Source organism: Myotis brandtii, unplaced genomic scaffold, assembly GCF_000412655.1.
Source record: "Myotis brandtii unplaced genomic scaffold, ASM41265v1 scaffold596, whole genome shotgun sequence".
NCBI lineage: Eukaryota > Metazoa > Chordata > Mammalia > Chiroptera > Vespertilionidae > Myotis > Myotis brandtii.
In genome coordinates, this window is record NW_005370250.1 from 2161446 (window position 1) to 2179257 (window position 17812).

Below are 17812 nucleotides of genomic sequence, written 5' to 3' on the forward strand. Positions count from 1 at the left end.
GGTTCTGCCATTTATTAGCTGGATGACCTCAGAGAAGTTCTTATATCTCTCTCAACCTCAGTCTCCTCAGAGGTAGGACCTATGATGATGTGTCTAAAGCCCTTATCACAATGCCTGGCAGATACTGAGTATTCAAAAATGGTAGCTATCATTGCTAATCATTATAAGCAAAGTGCTATGATTAGGGCATTATGAAAAACTTAAAAAATTAAATTTATTCATCAATTACAGTTGACCTTTTATATTAGTTTCAGGTGTATAATATAGTGATTAGACATTTATATACCTCATGAAGTGGTCACCCCAATAAGTTTAGTACCCATCTAATACCATAGATAATTACAATATTTTTGACTATAGTCCTTATGCCCTACTTTGACATCTTCATGACTATTTTATAACTGGCAATTTGTACGTTTTAATTCCTTTCACCTTTTTCACCCATCTTCTTAACCCTCCTCCAATCTGGTGATAATCAGTTTATTTTCTGTATGTATGAGTGTGTTTTTGTTTTGTTTGTTCATTTATTTTGCTTTTCAGATTCCACATATAAGAGAAATCATATGCTATTTGTCTTTCACTGTCTGACTTATTTCACTTACCCATGTTGTCACAAATGAAAGATTATATTATTTTTTATGGCCAAGTAATATTTCATTTTATATATATATAATCTTGTTTATCCATTCACCCGGTGATAGACACCTAGGTTGCTTCCATATCTTGGTTATTATAAACAATGCAGCAAAGAACATAAGAATCCATGCATCTTTCAAATGCGTGTTTTGGATTCATGGAGGGTCTGAATGCTGGGTTATAGGGTTTGGCCTTTATTCTATGCCCAGTTAGGAGTCAATGAAGGTTTTGAAAGAATATCACATGTTCTAGAAAGATTATTCTATACCCTACATTACAATGGGATGGGAAGTTACCCATTAGCACATTATTAGTGAGGAGATAATAAAATAGTTTTATTCTTAAGCACTGGTCATCATCTTACTTTTGTTTCCCCCTTTTCCTGGCCCTGGCCTACGCCATTCTTTGGCCAGTCTCAATAATTCTCAGCCTCAGGTGTACATTAATAACATTTAATGGTGCTTTAGATATACATTAATGCCTAAGCTCTGCTCCAGACTATTGAATTAACATCTGGATGTTAGGGCCCAGGCAATGAATTTGAAAATTCAGTACAAGTGATTCTGATGTCCAGACTGGGTTGAAAGTTTCCTTTTGATCTTCCTCTCTACCCAATAGTACCTTATGATTCAGTGAGGAGGCATATTAAGTTGCAAAATACCTATATACTAGTATATGGTGGTCTATTGTTAAAATATCAGTGATAAGAAGAAGAGGAATCTTGCCACTTGGCCATGGCTCAGGGCACTCAGTAGTAGGGGACAAAGAGAACTCACAGCATGCTTGGGTGCGTGGATGACTGGATCACAGTTCAGAGATAGGCAGGTGACTTGGGAATCAGCTATGTAGCTGGGTATCCGCAGGGGTCCAGAGATCCCTTCTCATGTTGTGCTGTGACTATCACTCAGCTGCTTTCCCACTCCCTGCTGTTTCTCAGTGTGAGTTTTTACCCCAGCTCTTACTATCCACTCACTGACTCTCTTTTATATCCTCAGTTGGAATTCCTGAGAGGGACCATTGGACTGGTCCAGTTCCTCATGTGGATCATCTGCCTTTGGTTAGGTGCTTTCTCTTTGGTCAAGTCAGTTGTGATTGGGTGGGAGGGTCTCATAGGGTGGAGTATGTGGGAAAATTCCTGCAGAAAGGACCGGGGTCCCAGAAGGGGGCTGTTGAGCAATAAGTACCTATAGCTAGCCTTTAGTTAGCATGTGAGGCACAGGTCTACGCATTTTACATGTGTAGTAACTCATTTAATTTTTAAAACTTACATAATTTATCTTTATTTATCTATAAAATATAAATTTATATAAACACATATATAGCAGTTACTCTGTGCCAGGCACTATTCTAAGTACTTTACAATTTTGAGTCATTTAATAAACACTTATGAGAGAATTGCTACTATTTTTCTCATTTTATGGGCAAAGAAACAGTCATGGAGTTAAGGTCTCTTCTGAGGTCCTATGGCTTAAAGTGGCAAAACTGAGATTTGAACCCAGACACTCTGGCCGCATGCTTACCTGTTGTGCCATTTAGGGAATCTGTTTCATTACACGGTCAGATATTCCAAGGTACTGAAAGCATATCTGTTCCTATTATGCATCTCAGGCTGATGTAGAGTGGTGTGAGGATGGGCAGGTAGCTTGGTGCCTCAGTGAAGTTGGTCTTGTAAGTCTATATCTCGTGTTCTCTTCCACCTTCTCTTTTCCTTTTAAAGTTCCATGTGTCTGGCACTAGGTGCTGAATAAATATTTATTAAATAAATGTGTGATAAATGAATGAATGAATATATGAGAGTGAGATTTTCAAAAAAGAATTAAGAACAATGAATTGGAGTTTGAAAGAAGATGGAAAAAATCTTTGGTAGAGTGGGAAATCACATGTGATTGATCGATAATCCCAATATTAAGCATGAATGATACCACTTGACTTTTCCTCAACCTCAAGAGACTCCCACCAAGACCCAATGTTGTGTTTGAAAGACTTTTGTTCCTAATCTTCTTAGTTTGTAAAATTTGAGCAACATGACACCCCACAATTTAAACATTTATTGCTGCTTTTCCAGTGAAACAATTATAAGAATCAATCATCATTTAGTATCTTTTTGTGAATCTTGAGCCACAGTGAAAAAAGAACAAAAGGAGAAAAAGTTGAGTAAAACCTTAACAACTCTGCAGCAGTAAGTGTATTGACATTTGATGGGTTTTTATTTCATTCTTGCTTTTTTAAAGGAAAAAATGTAACAGAAAGAAAACTCAGAGACTCTTGGGACACACCCTTAAAATACATTATGAAGAACATGTATTTTTAGTTACCCAGCAGGGCAAGAATAAGGTCATCAGTGAAAACGGGATACACACACTGAAGAGGAAAACCGTGAGCAGTGACAGCCCGGTTATATGACTTCACTATGGAGGAAGCAGCAGACAGAGGCAAGAGAATCCCAGAGCAGGTGCGCCATAAAAAAGCACCAGGGATTAAGTGGGAGCTTGATGTCAAATTAAACCTGTGCATGAACCTTATTTGTTTCCTTGCAGTTAAGGGGAACACCACCATTCAAATAGATCAGCTACGTAAGGCAGCCTATCTACAAGCTGGAATTGGGGTTTCCAATCAGGAAAGCTTTTTGTGTCTTTGTTCTATTGAGAACTTGCTTCAGACAACTCTGCTCATTCAAGACACTGGCTCTGATCAGTCAGAGAAGGAGAGCCTAAGAAACGGTCATACAGAGTAATCTGACAATGTCACAAGATGCCTGAAGATTATGCCCCCATTTTAAATAAAACTAAAGAGGACATTTTCCCATTCAAGAGCTGCTTCTGATTATTATCTGGTACAATCTTAGGAACACAATACATAGGGTAGTAAGATACTCATGTAACAGATATGTTATATAACACTCTATATTGTTTACACTCGTTCTTTCTCAATAAATCAAGTTTTACTTTATATTCTGTAAAATGGTGTCATTTCAATTTATTTACACACATTTATATAAGAAAATTGATTCATTCATGAGATCCCTTTAATGTCTTACAAAACCTCTCCTCATTCTTTTCCTTTCCCCAATCTCCTCCCCCACCCCAACCCACTCACAAGCTGTGGCCAAAATGCAGAATATAATAAAATGGAAATATGCTAAAATCTGGTTTGTACTTGAGATTCTAAAGAGATGCATGTAATTCAGAACTTTCATAGCAAAACTGTAATAAAAAAAATGCACCTGAGTATAGAAAAAGACTGGAGGAATAAAATTCTTCAATTAGAATTCTTCAAAACCTATCTTTCAAAATTAGTTCAAGTAGAAAATTATTTAGATCGACTTATTTACTGTTACATTTTATAAAGATACATGCTTGTTATCTTAAATAATTTTATAGTCTCCTATACCATGGGGAAGAACTTTAGTTTTTCTAACAACTTTATAACCTGGGAACAGAAGCAGAAAAAGTTAAATGATATGCTTAAACTATGAGGCAAAAAAGAAAAAAAATATTTTAGTCAAGGACTCTCATATCAGGTCCTCTTCCTCTGATAAATTTGTTAATTGAAAACCATTATCTATAGTAGATACGGAATTAGAATGAGTTCCTTGGTGATGACTTACCAATCATTTTGTAAGATAAAGCCAGTCCTACTTTTTCAGTACTCACCTTTATCACTGAGGTGGTTGGTTGTAGCACTGGCTGCGAAGTGCCCTAAATCTGGAGGTGATATTGATTGAAAGATGGAGTGAGGGAGACATTCGAATGAGTTTCAGTTATAGTAAGGATTCTGATTCTCTTACTTTTGGAAATTTGGCAAATTTCAGAGAATGAGACTAGTTAGTGGTGCTTTACAAATGGGAAATCAGTTGAGCAAGCTTAGATCCAACTGGTAGATCCCAACGTGCTTTGGTTTGTGAAGTGTCCCTCACCACATTTTCCATGGGATGTTGGCTCTTGATTTTGGGGTAGGTGTAACCATAGAATTACACAGATAGAACATTTTTTTTTTTTGGCATAACCTAATAACCTAGTCAGGTTAATAGACCAGAATACAATGTTGGAAGAGAAATGGTGTTTGTGAATTTTGCTTTTAATTATCAATGAAGAGTCTTTAACTGAATAAACCAAACCAAACGAAGCATACAAACAAAACAACAGCCACAATACACTCCAAAAAAAAAAAAAGCTTTTGACTGTCATTGGAAACCAAACTAAAATGTCAAACTCTAGACCTCTAGGATAGTTTATGAAGCTAGAAAAACTACTAAGTTTGTCATTGATGTGGATTTATTTATTTATTTAATCCTGTGTGTGTGTGTGTGTGTGTGTGTGTGTGTAAATGGTGGTGGGTAAGTAAACAATTTTTAAGCTGTGGGTTCTCCTAAATCTCATGTTCATTATTGACAAGGTCTAAAGAAAATATAAGGTGAATGTTTCTTCCCCATCTGGCAGCTTTAGTTCAGAAGAAACGAGAGAGGAAAGCTAAACACAGCTGTGAAGACAGAAGGCTGAGGACCAGCATCCTGTTAATGACTTGGGACAACTCTTAGCCACTGTTCACAATGTCTCCATCCAATGTGGCAACACAATTTTATGGCCTTTAGCATGGAAACAGCATCGCCAGCCTTTAAGGATTTCGGTCTTATATGAGCAAACAAATGGTAGTTGAGGTTTGGCAAAGCAAAGAGAAAATATTAACTTTCTTTGAGGGGAGAGAAAGAGAGAGAGAGGTGAAGAGAGAGAGAGAGAACCAAAGCCTTGATGACTTTTTAATTTTAAAATATATTAAATGTTCTGCTACCCACATGCACACTTTAGCTGGAATTCTTACGTAGTTTCAGCATCATTCATGATAATAGTGATATGGCAAGATTCTGAATAAAGTTTGGAACTGTGAAAGATTAAATTATATCCAGTGTGGTTCAAGTGTTACAATTGTTTTTTATATTGAAATCACCTGAAAATTAGAAATTCAGGTGTGTCATATAAAGTGACTACATGAAGACTGTTAGAATGCTTCATTCTACGTTTGCACCAGACAGGATTTTTCACATCCATATTGTGAAGTGCTTTGCAAAAGATAACATTCTCTTGTTACTGACAGATTAACCAGCATACCAATTCAGACGCCTAAACGAGGTTACATTCTGAGACAGGAAACCTTTTTATTTTCCTTTTTTCCTCTCTATCACCTTATCTTTGGTCATATTCAGCATTGTTCTCTTCCCCTGGTGTTCATTCTTCATAGAAGGTTGCTTTGAATGATAGTATCCTGTTAGATGCCTTGCCCTGGTGGGTGGAATAAGGAGATTTTCACACATAAGAAATGATACTTCTCATATGTAGTAGTTTTGTTTGGGTTTTGCTAACAGAATAATTATAGTCAATATATATGGAAAGTAGCTTGATAATTTAAGGGGAAAATATTAAAATTTGTATCTTTAAGGCTACTAATGATAAATTAAACGTATTTCTTTGACAAAATAATTTAAAAATCACTTTATTACTGCGGGCTACACAGTTTTTGTTATTGTAATAATTCTATGAGTTCTCACATGCGCATGTGGCTGCAATGGCCCTGCATATTTCCTTGTTTTATGCCTGAAACTAAATTAATTACTTGGTTTAATTTCATGAACATGCCAAGCTGCAGTTATGAATAGCTACTAATATCAAGTGTTTACATGGAGAGGATGGGATGTTACAATAAATATCTACCCAATTACCAAACCACCGAGGGCAATAGTGTTTCTAGGGAAGCTGGACAAATTATAATTTCACTATATTTAACAGGGACTGAAACCATTGCAAAGTCAGCACTGAGGTTTTGTTGAAATCCTATGATGCCCACAGTGTCAAAGTAAACTTTATCAATAAAACAATTTGAAAATACAATATTATAAAAGACAAACTTGTTTAAAGCCAGAGAATCTCAGTGAAAATAGATACACCTTGAACATTATTCTACCAGAGCTTTAGAAATATTTTTAAAGACCTTTATGAGGTGACGGGAAGTTAGTGTGGGAGGGCAGCGCAGCAGCGAGCTGTGGCTTTATAAGAGATCAGCGTCTGTGTGTGTGTTATTTCCTTTCTTTAAAACTGAGTTTATGGGGGTGACACTGGTTCACAAAATCATACCGGTTTCAAGTGTACAACTCAAAACAAACATCAACTGTCCACACACACAAAAACATTAGCCTACAAAAAGATACACTCACATTTGCCAAATACAAAAGAACAACAATTTTTTTTATCAAAGCTCTTGACTGCAAGTTTCACATTTTTATTTGAATTATTTTACTTAATCCTTAGGCAGTGTCATGGAGAAAGTTGGTAGAATGAATGTTTCCCTAAATGATTTCCGTTTTCAAATGAGCAAATTAAAGCTGATCTAGAATTAGGATTAGGGTGAGGGTGAAGATCTGGCTGCAGGGTAGAGTGTGTTAAAACTGAAGTTAGGCGGGGCCTCTACTGTTAAACGACACTGGGATTCACTCCAGTTTAGTCGAAGTGTATCTGTTCTCATGGGCTGTGAGGAAGGAAAGATAGGACTCTCTAGGGCAGTGGTTCTCAACCTTCCTAATGCCGTGACCCTTTAATACAGTTCCTCATGTTGTGGTGACCCCCAACCATAAAATTATTTTCGTTGCTACTTCATAACTGTAATTTTGCTACTGTTATGAATCGTAATGTAAATATTTGATATGCAGGATGTATTTCCATTGTTACAAATTGAACATAATTAAAGCATAGTGATTAATCACAAAAACAATATGTAATTATATATGTGTTTTCCGATGGTCTTAGGCGACCCCTGTGAAAGGGTCATTGGACCCCCAAAGGGGTCACGACCCATAGGTTGAGAACCGCTGCTCTAGCGTTTCAGGTTGTTCTGATTGGGTATTGAGCTCTGAGCCTAAATTTCATCCTGAATTTTAGTTTCTCTTCTTAGCTTGCCGTTTTAACATTCTGAAAGGTCAGAAGAAGGAAAATGTATGAATACCCATAGGTTTGGTCCTGTTGTTAATACTTCATGGTTGGGGAGGATTTCCACTAACCAGGGTACCTGGCCCCACACCTTCATCCACCCTCACAGGATCTTATTTATTTTCTGTTTTGGCTTCAGTTCTGCTAAATCCTTGATTAGCTGGGGGCGAATAAGTGCTTGTTTACAGCCACCTTCTCTTTCTATCCCAAGCTGATTTCTGCCCAGAGAGACCAAAGGAGAGAAGCCACAGAGGCCAAGGCCCTGGTAACTATTTCTGCGGAGACTTGGAGACTTAGGGGAGGTGTGTCTTCTTGAGACTTTGCAGAGTTGTCTCCGTATTCCTTTGCTCTATGTATGTGTTTCTAACACTTAGGGCTGTTAGTGAGGTTTTTGTTGACTCACTTTCTTTTTTTTTCTGATATTACCGCTAGGATGTTCAAGTGGGATTGGGAAGGGCACCAGCCCCACTGGAAATATTTTGTTGTTGTGTCCTCTCTTTTTAAGACCCTTTTAAGTTCAGTTGCTGCTGGTGATCCCTGCTGCTTTTAAACTGTAATTTAATTTTGTTGGGTATTGGAAGAAAGAGATTCTGAAGTCTGATTTCACTCTGTGAATTTTACTTAAAAATCCCCTCAAATCTTGTTTCAGTTAAAGTAATTATTAAAAAGCTAAACCTGCCGTTATATGGTGTACTTGTAGTTTTTATATTAGAATGTAATTCCAGTCTAACATGACTTCTGATGACTGAATGTCTCTCTCCTGGGCAAGTGGCTGACCTTTTTTGGATTCTGCTGTACAAGCCCCTATATGGCATTTTACACTACTGACCGGTTCCTCTGTGTAACTCTATTTTCTTGGCTTCTACTAAACTTTTCTGAGACACTGGCAATCCTTCATGTTGTCCTTCCTTGGTTTCTCATGAGAATGTCTTCTGTCTGCTCTTACACACAGTCTTCCACATATGCTCGTCCTCGACCCGTTGGCCTTTTCAGAGAATATGCTTTACTGTCATGCTCTTATATATTACAGACAGGAAGAGAGCAGGGGGTGAAGGGGAAATTAGATGTTCACTGGGGTCATGTTGAGTTTAAGGTAGCTATGAAATTTTTTTAAAAAGAGGCTGTATTATACACATTTAGATATATGAGTCAGGATTAAGCAAGAAATCTATGCTAGAAATTTAGATACAGAATTTCCATAGAGACAACCAAACATCAGATCTTGCATTTTATTGCAGTCTGTCCCTCCTGTGTGTCTTTTTTAACTTTCACATACTACCACACTCACACACACTTCACTTGTGACACTTGTTAGTCACCAAATGTGGGGGTTTAACCTGCACCATCAAGCAATTCTCTGCAACACCGACTGAGTGTCCTGCAATTCAACTCAATTCTGACACTGTCTGCCTGGAGATAGCCTCAGATCCCACAGGTTAAGGACTCAGTCCTACAAGACTGCCCCCTCCCCACCCTTCAGATGCCAATCACATGTCCAGGTTGCCACCTGTGCTTCTGCCCAATTTGCTATAAATCAGAGGTTCCTCTTACTCCCTCTTCAGGTTTAATTCATTTGCTAGAGTGGCTCACAGAACTCAGGAATATCCTTACTGACACTTGCCAGTTTATTAAAGGATACAAACAAAGAGTCAGATGAGGAGATAGAGACACAGGGCAAGGTATGGGAGGGTCCCAAGCACAGAAACTTCAGTCCATGTGGAGTTGGGGTATGTCACCCTCCTGCTGTGTGGATGTGTTCTCCACCTAGAAGCTCTCGGATCTCCACACTATGGGGTTTTTATGAAGGCTTCATCACCTACGCATGACCCATCATTAATGCCACTTTCAGCCCCTCTCCCTTCTCAAGAGAATTAGGAGCAGGGCTGAAACTTCTCAGCTTCTAATCATGGCTTGGTCTTTCCAGTGACCATTCCTTGTCTGTGAACCATCCAGGAGTCCATCCAGGATTGTCTCATTAAAATAAAAGCCTCCTATCACCCAGGAAATTATAAGGGTTTCAGAAGGAACTGGGGTCAGAGGCCAATATATACTTTTATTACCTCATATTTATCTATTTATCTCACACTTATTTACTATAACTTCCATACATTTTGTTCAAAAGAATTCAACTGAGTAAATGTGAAGATTAAATGGCTTTATTAAGCAATTCATAAATTTGGCAGCATTCCATCTAGTAACTACAAGGACAAAGCCAGGGGTTGCACAGAATGGAAGGTTTTTATAGGAAGAAAGGTGGGGCAAGGGAGGTATTAATAAAGAAAAGAAAGGATTATTTTTAGAGCAGGACATCTTTGGGGAGGGGAGGGTGATAAGAGAATGGCCAAGTTTTTTATCATGCAGATTTGCCTCTTCTTTCTGTGGGAGGAGATAGAGAGAGTAAATTTGAGAGATCACCTTACCTTACCGTACCTGTGCTTGGCCAGAAAATTACAGACTGGTTGATTACAATTACATTTCTGGGAGAGATTGAAACTGAAATTAGGTCAGGTATTCAATCTAGTTTGGTATCATAGGCTGTTAGTGATGCCATTTTGTGCCTGTGCTTTTCTCTTTATCATTTTAATGTCTGAGCTCTAGGTCTATAATTTACCATCTACTATGCAGTCATCTGAATGTCCTAGAGAAAGATGAAAATTAACATGTTTTAACATATCTTGAACTTCATTAATTATCCCCACTCTCCTGCCACCTTTATGTTTCTATATTTTTACTCCTCTGCTTACTAAAATCATATCACCTCAGAATTTGCCATTTTAACATTTTCCATATTTGGTTTAAAAAAAGTTTGAATAAATTAAAACTACATTAATTCATTAGGAAGGAGACTTTCAGATATCGGATCCACAATTAAAGTTTTCATCTAAAAATTGTGGCTAAGAAGTGACAACTTTTGAGACTGAGGAGTGAGAGGAAGCAGTGCTTGGAATATCATTCTTTTTCCTTGGTTAGTAGAAAAAGCCTAGGTGCATTGTCACTCTTTGGGCATTGGGGGAGTGATCTCCTCCTAACTTATTAAACATATGTCTAGTCACCATATTTTACAAGCAAGTAATGTGATACCTAATATATTTCATATTATGGGTACCTCTGAGGAGTTGAAACATATCTATAATACTAAAAGCATAATATGCTAATTAGACCACATGTCCTTCCGGACGACCTTCCAGAAGAAGCCAGGGCTATGAGGGAGCCTGGGTCTGGGGTGCCAGAGGGAAGCCGGTGCCGGCAGCCGGGGGAAGGAAGGCCTACTCTTGCACAAATTTCGTGCATCAGGCCTCTAGTAATCTTAATAAAATTACATATTCTCAGGGGAATTGAACTTTAAAGGAACACTGCTTTGATTCTTTTATTAAAAAGAAGAATCTCTTGTAATGTAAATAATTCAGATTTAAGAAAAACTGCTTTCTGAAATCAAGGAACATCTGGAGTATATACATATTTTAGTAGAAGTTGAATAAAACATAGAAATGTGACCTAGCATGCTTTTATGCAAATAAAGAAGCTTTCAAAATAACATAAACATTTTTGTCTGGGAGTCTTTTGGGAAAATTATGATAGCCTTATTTTTAGACTTTTTATGTCATGAAGACGTCATTTCAGCATCTCACTTTATTTAGAGAACTTAAAATTATTCTTGAGTTATTACTTTATGCACAAGAGACTAAAATTGATGTTAATGGTATAGTTATAACATTTATGCCTGGCTGATAATATTTTGGTATGAATATACATGACTATATCTGTATACAATATTAATAGAAAATAATATATTTTGCAGAAATGGGATCATAATGTTCATAGTGTTTTATGTCTTGCCTTTTCACTTATAATGTATCATAGACATTAGAATAAATTTTCTACTATATCACAGCACATGTTAATTTTTTGCAAAAAATTATTTTTTAGTTGTGTTTTAAATTACTTTTAAAATTAATATTCCTTCCTAAAGCATCCGCACTGATACCTATGCAAGGACTATTCACAGGGGGTAATTATATTGGGCTTTTAAATATGTTTTGTGGTACCAATAATATGTAATATATATAATTTATGTTATAAATACATCCAATATCAAAAAGGGACAAGGATGGGCAGTTTGCAAAGGAAATTAAAGAACAGGCTGCTTATCCTTCATTCAGTGAACAGTTTCTTCCTCTCTCCTCCAAACCTGCAGTTCAGCCAGGGACAGCCCTAACTGGGAAAACTTCACAAAGGGGGACTGGACTCTCAGGCCCACATATAAAAGGTGGTTTGTGGGTTTTATTTTCCCTTCTGAAGCTCCTGACTCCAAACTTTAGAAGAACAAGTTCAAAAAGAACTTCGTGTAAAAATGTACATCACCTGCTTAATCCTGATTGGGCTTCTTCATGAAGAAAGTCCCGTTTATGATTAGTCTCGAGCAGCAGTTCTCAACCTGTGGGTCGCGATCCCTTTGGGGGTTGAACGACCCTTTCACAGGGGTCGCCTAAGACCATCGGAAAACACATATATAATTACATATTGTTTTTGTGATTAATCACTAAGCAGTGATAAGGCACAACTATTGGTGGGAGGTGTAATTATTATTTAATGTTGACATTTTAATTCAATATATATTTTAAGTTATCATTATTAGGGATGGAACTACAATCACTAGTGAAACTAATAAACACAATTTTATTTACAAATTATCTGGAGAGGAAAGGAAAGGAAGAGAATGAAGGGAAATTTAGATAAGCCAGCAAAACTTAAGCAAAGGGAACAGAAGAAATGATAATAAGTTATAATAAATACTAAAGTTAAATCAGATTAAAGAAATAAAACCAACCATCCTAATAAATGCAAGAGGATTGAATACCGGGACATAGGTGCTGGTAAAGAATAATGTCTCTTCTAATTTCTTTTGTTTAATACTTTAAATTATCTGGCATGAAATGCAATTTAAAACTTTAAAATTAGAATTAATATAAGGAGGCTGATATTTATGTGTTTAGTTATGGAAAATAGCATTTACATTTTAGATTCTGTTACTTCCTTAATGAATTCTTACTGAGAAAACCACACATAGTTTTCTTTCTCCAAATGCTGAGCTCTTAAGTTGGGTTTTAGAGATATTGAGCAAAATAATAGTTTAAATTTTGTTTTGCACAAACATTAAAAATGAGATTATTTTCTTAAAGTTCTACCAAAAATTGGCTCTTTACTCAATTTTTATAATGATCAAATACCAAGTTACTTTTTTTCTCATCCTACGAACAGTTGATGGTTCTTATGTGGATATGAAAATGATGTCTTTATTTATAATTTTAACATGTTCATGGCTTATTAAATTAACTACTAGAAAATTATTTACTTTTTCTTTGTGATAATTAAAAAGGTATTTCATTTTTTTAAAGAGATAGAGGATTGTAGGAAAGTTGGGTATTTTCTTAAAGAGTATATCAATGAGATATAGGATGTCCCAAAAAAATATATACACACACTTTGAATAATAATAATAAAGGCAGTGTTTATTAAAATGAATTTCATTTACAAAATTGAGCTATCAGCTGTTGAAGTGTGGATATATTTTTGGGATACCCTGTATATTAGACTGTATTATAAGACATTATACATTGGCTTATATATTGATGAAGTTAGATGCTGACTTAAAGTCCAGTTACAGTCAGATTTTTTCTTATTATTGAATTTTACAAAGGAATTCCAACAGGGCAGGAGAGAATTAATAAGTGACAATAAATCAGTGAGAGTGACCAGATGCGCATGAGCATTTGCATTTCAGCTCATCTATTACAGGTCTGAGCCCAAATTAGTCTTGTCTTTCATTACATTTGATGCAAACTTCCACTTTTAAAATCAATCTTTACCACCTCTTTTTCTTCTTCTTTTTTTAATCTAAAAGAAAAGTTTCTGACAATCTTCAAAATTGATGCCCAGGCTTATAAATTGCTCATGAGTAAGGAAGAAACCAAACCAAGCACATCTCTTACCAGCAGCTCAAAACCATTGTTTTCTGGGTTTCCAAAGTCTATTTTTTAAAAAACATAATAATAAAGGGTCAAAATCTATTCCCACATTCCCACTTCTCTCTGATTTCCAGAACACAACACCTGAGTCTTTGATTTTTTTTTCCCTTGCCAGTTGCCTTACAAAGAATTACACAGCTCAATAAAATGAAAGGCAGCACTGTGTGGTTCCTACAAGTGGCTGAAGGGATTTTGAGATAGGTTAATGGTTCTGATTGTTTTCTCATATTGATTTTTAAGATGATTATATTTTATTTATGAGCAAAAACATGGACTTGCATGTGAACTGCCTTGAGGGTAGACTAGGCCTCTTATAGGTTGAAAAAGTTTATGTGAATTTGTAATGATTCACAGAAAATGAAGAGAGAAGACTATACTGATAAACACCCCTTTCCTTTTAACAAAAAGTTATGACTTTAAAGAACCTATCTGTTCTAAAAGGTTGACTTAGTTAATGGAACCGACCATTTTTAGTAGCCAACAAAAACAGAAACAAAAGGTGGTTAGTTCAAAGAGAGGTCAAAAGGGTTGATCATCCAGATTGGAGAGGGGCATGGGGGTGGGGAAAATACTGTCTCGGTGCCAGAGCTGGTCACCTCCTCTCTGCTTGGCTTTTTTTTGGTTAATCCTCACCGGAGGATATTTTTCCATTGATTTTTAAGGAGAGTAGAAGAGAGAGAGAAAGCCCTCCTTCATGAGCCCTGACCAGGGCCTGGGCCTGGGAGAAGCCTGCAATCAAGGTAGGTGCCCTTGACCGGAATTGAACACAGGACCCTTTGGTCCACAGGCCAACGCTCTATTCACTGAGCCAAACTGGCTAAGGCTCCCAGCTTGGCTTTTGAGATTACTTACAGCCTTTCCAAAATCTGCTGCTCACGCCCCTCACATTGAGGCAGGGTTGCTCTAGTTCTGGAATGCTGAGCTAAATGTATTCCTCTCTTTGCAGTATTGGCTTGAATTTTTTGGATCTATTTCAAGTGAAGCAGATGACTAATCACCCCTTTCTGCCAGTTGATAATGGGTTGTCTATAAAACCTTGTTTTTGTATGGTTACCTTATTGTGAAGTTCATGTCTTTTGAGGAACATTCACAAGTGAAAGGCAAGGAAAATGTCCACTCTTGGGTGCAGTAAAGCTGACAGGAAAAGAAAAAACACACACAAGAAAACACTAAATGATTTGGCTGTTGTTTTCTAGTTTCCTGAGAGAAAGTGGCCTTGACCCCCATACATTACTGCTTTTGAGATTGTAACAGCAGATGGTACGAAATGACAGTCGGTGAAGACAACTAAAGGTGCTTATAACATTGCAGGGTTGTGCAGGTGACTTTAAAAACAAAGGATTTGGAAGTAATAAAAGTGGAGACTGGCAGTAGAGATGGTAATAAAGCCACTAGCTAGTTGAGGTAATGTCTTTTTTTTCTTTTATTGCATCTGATTGCAAATTAAAGTGGAAAAAATATTAACCCCAGGCAGAAAAGAATATTTAGCCTCTGCCTCAGTGGTTTTTCAGAATAAAAAAATGTAGTCTTTGATTTTTAGATTTGATTTTTTTTCCTTTTGCCTGCTGGTTGCCATACAAAGAGATATAGCTCAATAAAATGAAAGATCCACCAAGCTGTGTTTCATAGCAAGGGCCTGGAGGGATACTGAGCCAGGTTAATGGATATGATGGTTTTACCTTCATTGATTTTTAAGATGATTATATTTTATTTATAGGCAAGAAAATAATAGTTAATCTTAGATTTATTGAAAACTTATTGCAAGGCTGCATGAATTGATAACAATAACAGTACATTTAAGGCAACAAAACTAGACTTGTCTTTAATCTCTTGTGCTGATGTGCAGCGAATCTATTGGCTTGAAATTAAATGTGCTCTAGCCCACAACTGAATTCAGGTGGGGAAGAGTTATATATTTCGGGCTGCTCTGAAAGATTTCATTACACAAAGCTTTGGTACACTGGAGGTGTTTCTTTTATAAAAACTATGTGAAAAATCTAGGAGCTAAAAGCTCAGGGATATCAGCATGCTGTTCTCTGGAAGCTTTAAGAACTGACTTTTTAAATCAGTCATTCATCAGCTAAAAAGCCTACTGGTCAACCACAAGATGTTTGTCCAGAAGTTTGAATCTTAAACCAGGATGTATGAATTCTGAGATGCAGAAAAAACTAAGCACATTAGCTTATCATAACTCAGAATTCCATTACCTTAAAACTATTATAATTTGCTTTTATATCCGAAATTAGTTCAGGGATCTTTTGGATTTGGAGCAAATGAATCCCTGTTAGCCAAATATGGACAGAAATTTTGCCGAATAAGGATAGAATACTGCATCTTTGTCTCTTAAAGGAGTAAGTTCAATACAGTCACTTCATATCTGTGTCTCAGAAATGCCAGCTAGAGGCCCTTGATATGCAATGTTTATCAGAGATCAGGGGTGGAGAAGCAGAAACATACTTCCCAGCAATTTAATTAGTCAACATTTTGCAGATAATTGAATGTCTATGTAATGAGAAGAGAGGAAAATATTCAAAATGTGCTCGAGACAGAAAACTTTTATCACAGTGCGCACTCAAAATAAAAATATAGCATTGTTTTAAAGTATTTCGAAATTTGCTTTTATTAAAAGTGCCACATATTGCTCATTTTGGCAGTACACGTACTACATTGGACCATTCCAGAGATTAATAGGACCCTTGTGCAAGAATGACATGCAAATTCTTGAAACATTTTATGCTTTTGCATTTTCAGCCATAAGTGCAACATGTATGTGCAAAAGCTAAAATAGCTTAATATCATGTTACACTTTAGTAATACTAAAAATGTATTATTGTGAGTGGTCTGTAATTAAGCCCAGTGAGATAGCTAACAAGTCCATACATCAGTGAACAGGTGTAGTTTGCTTATTTATAGAACATTTCTTTTTGAAAAACTAGTGGTGGTCACACTTGGATCACATTTATACATTCATAAAAATAAAGATTTGGCCTGGCCGCTGTGGCTCAGTTGGTTGGGTGTTGTCCCATGCACCAAAAGGTTGCAGGTTAGATTCCTGGTCGGGGCACATGCTGGAATTTCAGGCTTGATCGCCAGTTGGGGGTGTTCAGGAGGCAGCCCATTATGTTCTGCTCTCACATAGCTGTTTTTCTCTCTCTCCCTATCTCTCAAAAAAAATAAATATTTGGTTGTAGTCATTCTTCTAAAAAATGTCACATTAACTCATGCTGTAGTTAATATGAATGATTGAAGTTGATTTTTACCTGTGTTAAAAGTAAACTAAAGCATATTAAAAATTTTAAGAGTTTATTTGAGCAAAAATTGATTCAAATCAGTCAGCTTCAAACTGGAAGTGGATAGGAGTGGTCCAAGGACAGGAGCTAGAGGAAAGACTTTTATAGAGAGGAAGCAGAGCAAAGCAAGGAAATCATTGGGTTGGCCAAAGCATTTGACTCATTTGGAAAGCCTAGTAGGCTGTTTGTGATCAGCTGTCATTGGGTTTTGGTTTCTTCACCTTTAGGCATTTGCAGGCTTACGTTTTGGTTTGCTGAAGTGGGCTGCTATGGTCTTAGAACCACCTCAGTCTAATGGCCTCCTAGTTTAATTAATTTAACACCCACAAGGCTAGTGTTCATTTCTAAATCATTATGGTCTTGTTTTCCATAAACTTAACTTAAATACTCACTCTCTTTTAGTTAAGTGCAGTGACAATATCTATATATATAAAAGGCTGTGTCTGACCAGTAGCTATGATGCTCGCTGACCACCAGGGGGCAGACAATCAACACAGGAGCTGCCATGACGTGCACTGGCCATTTAAAAATAAATGGCACCATGAACCTGGCACCAACAAACCAACACTCGGGACACAGGCCCTGCCACCACCCTGGAGCAACAGCCTACCAAAGAGCAGCCAACAGTGCCAAGACCCCATGGCTCAAAATGCAGCCCACAGCCCAGCTCAGCTCAGAAACAGTCGCTGTGGGCTCTGGGTAATGATGTCATGTAGCAATGTCCAGCTTCCTCTTCCTAGCGATAGGCCATTTAAAAATAAACCGCACTATGGACCTGGCTCCCACAAACCAACACTTGGCTTCCCCCAAGTGGGACACAGGCCCTGCCACCACCCCAGAGTGACACCCCACCAAATTGCAGCCAATGCTGCCAAGACCCCATGGC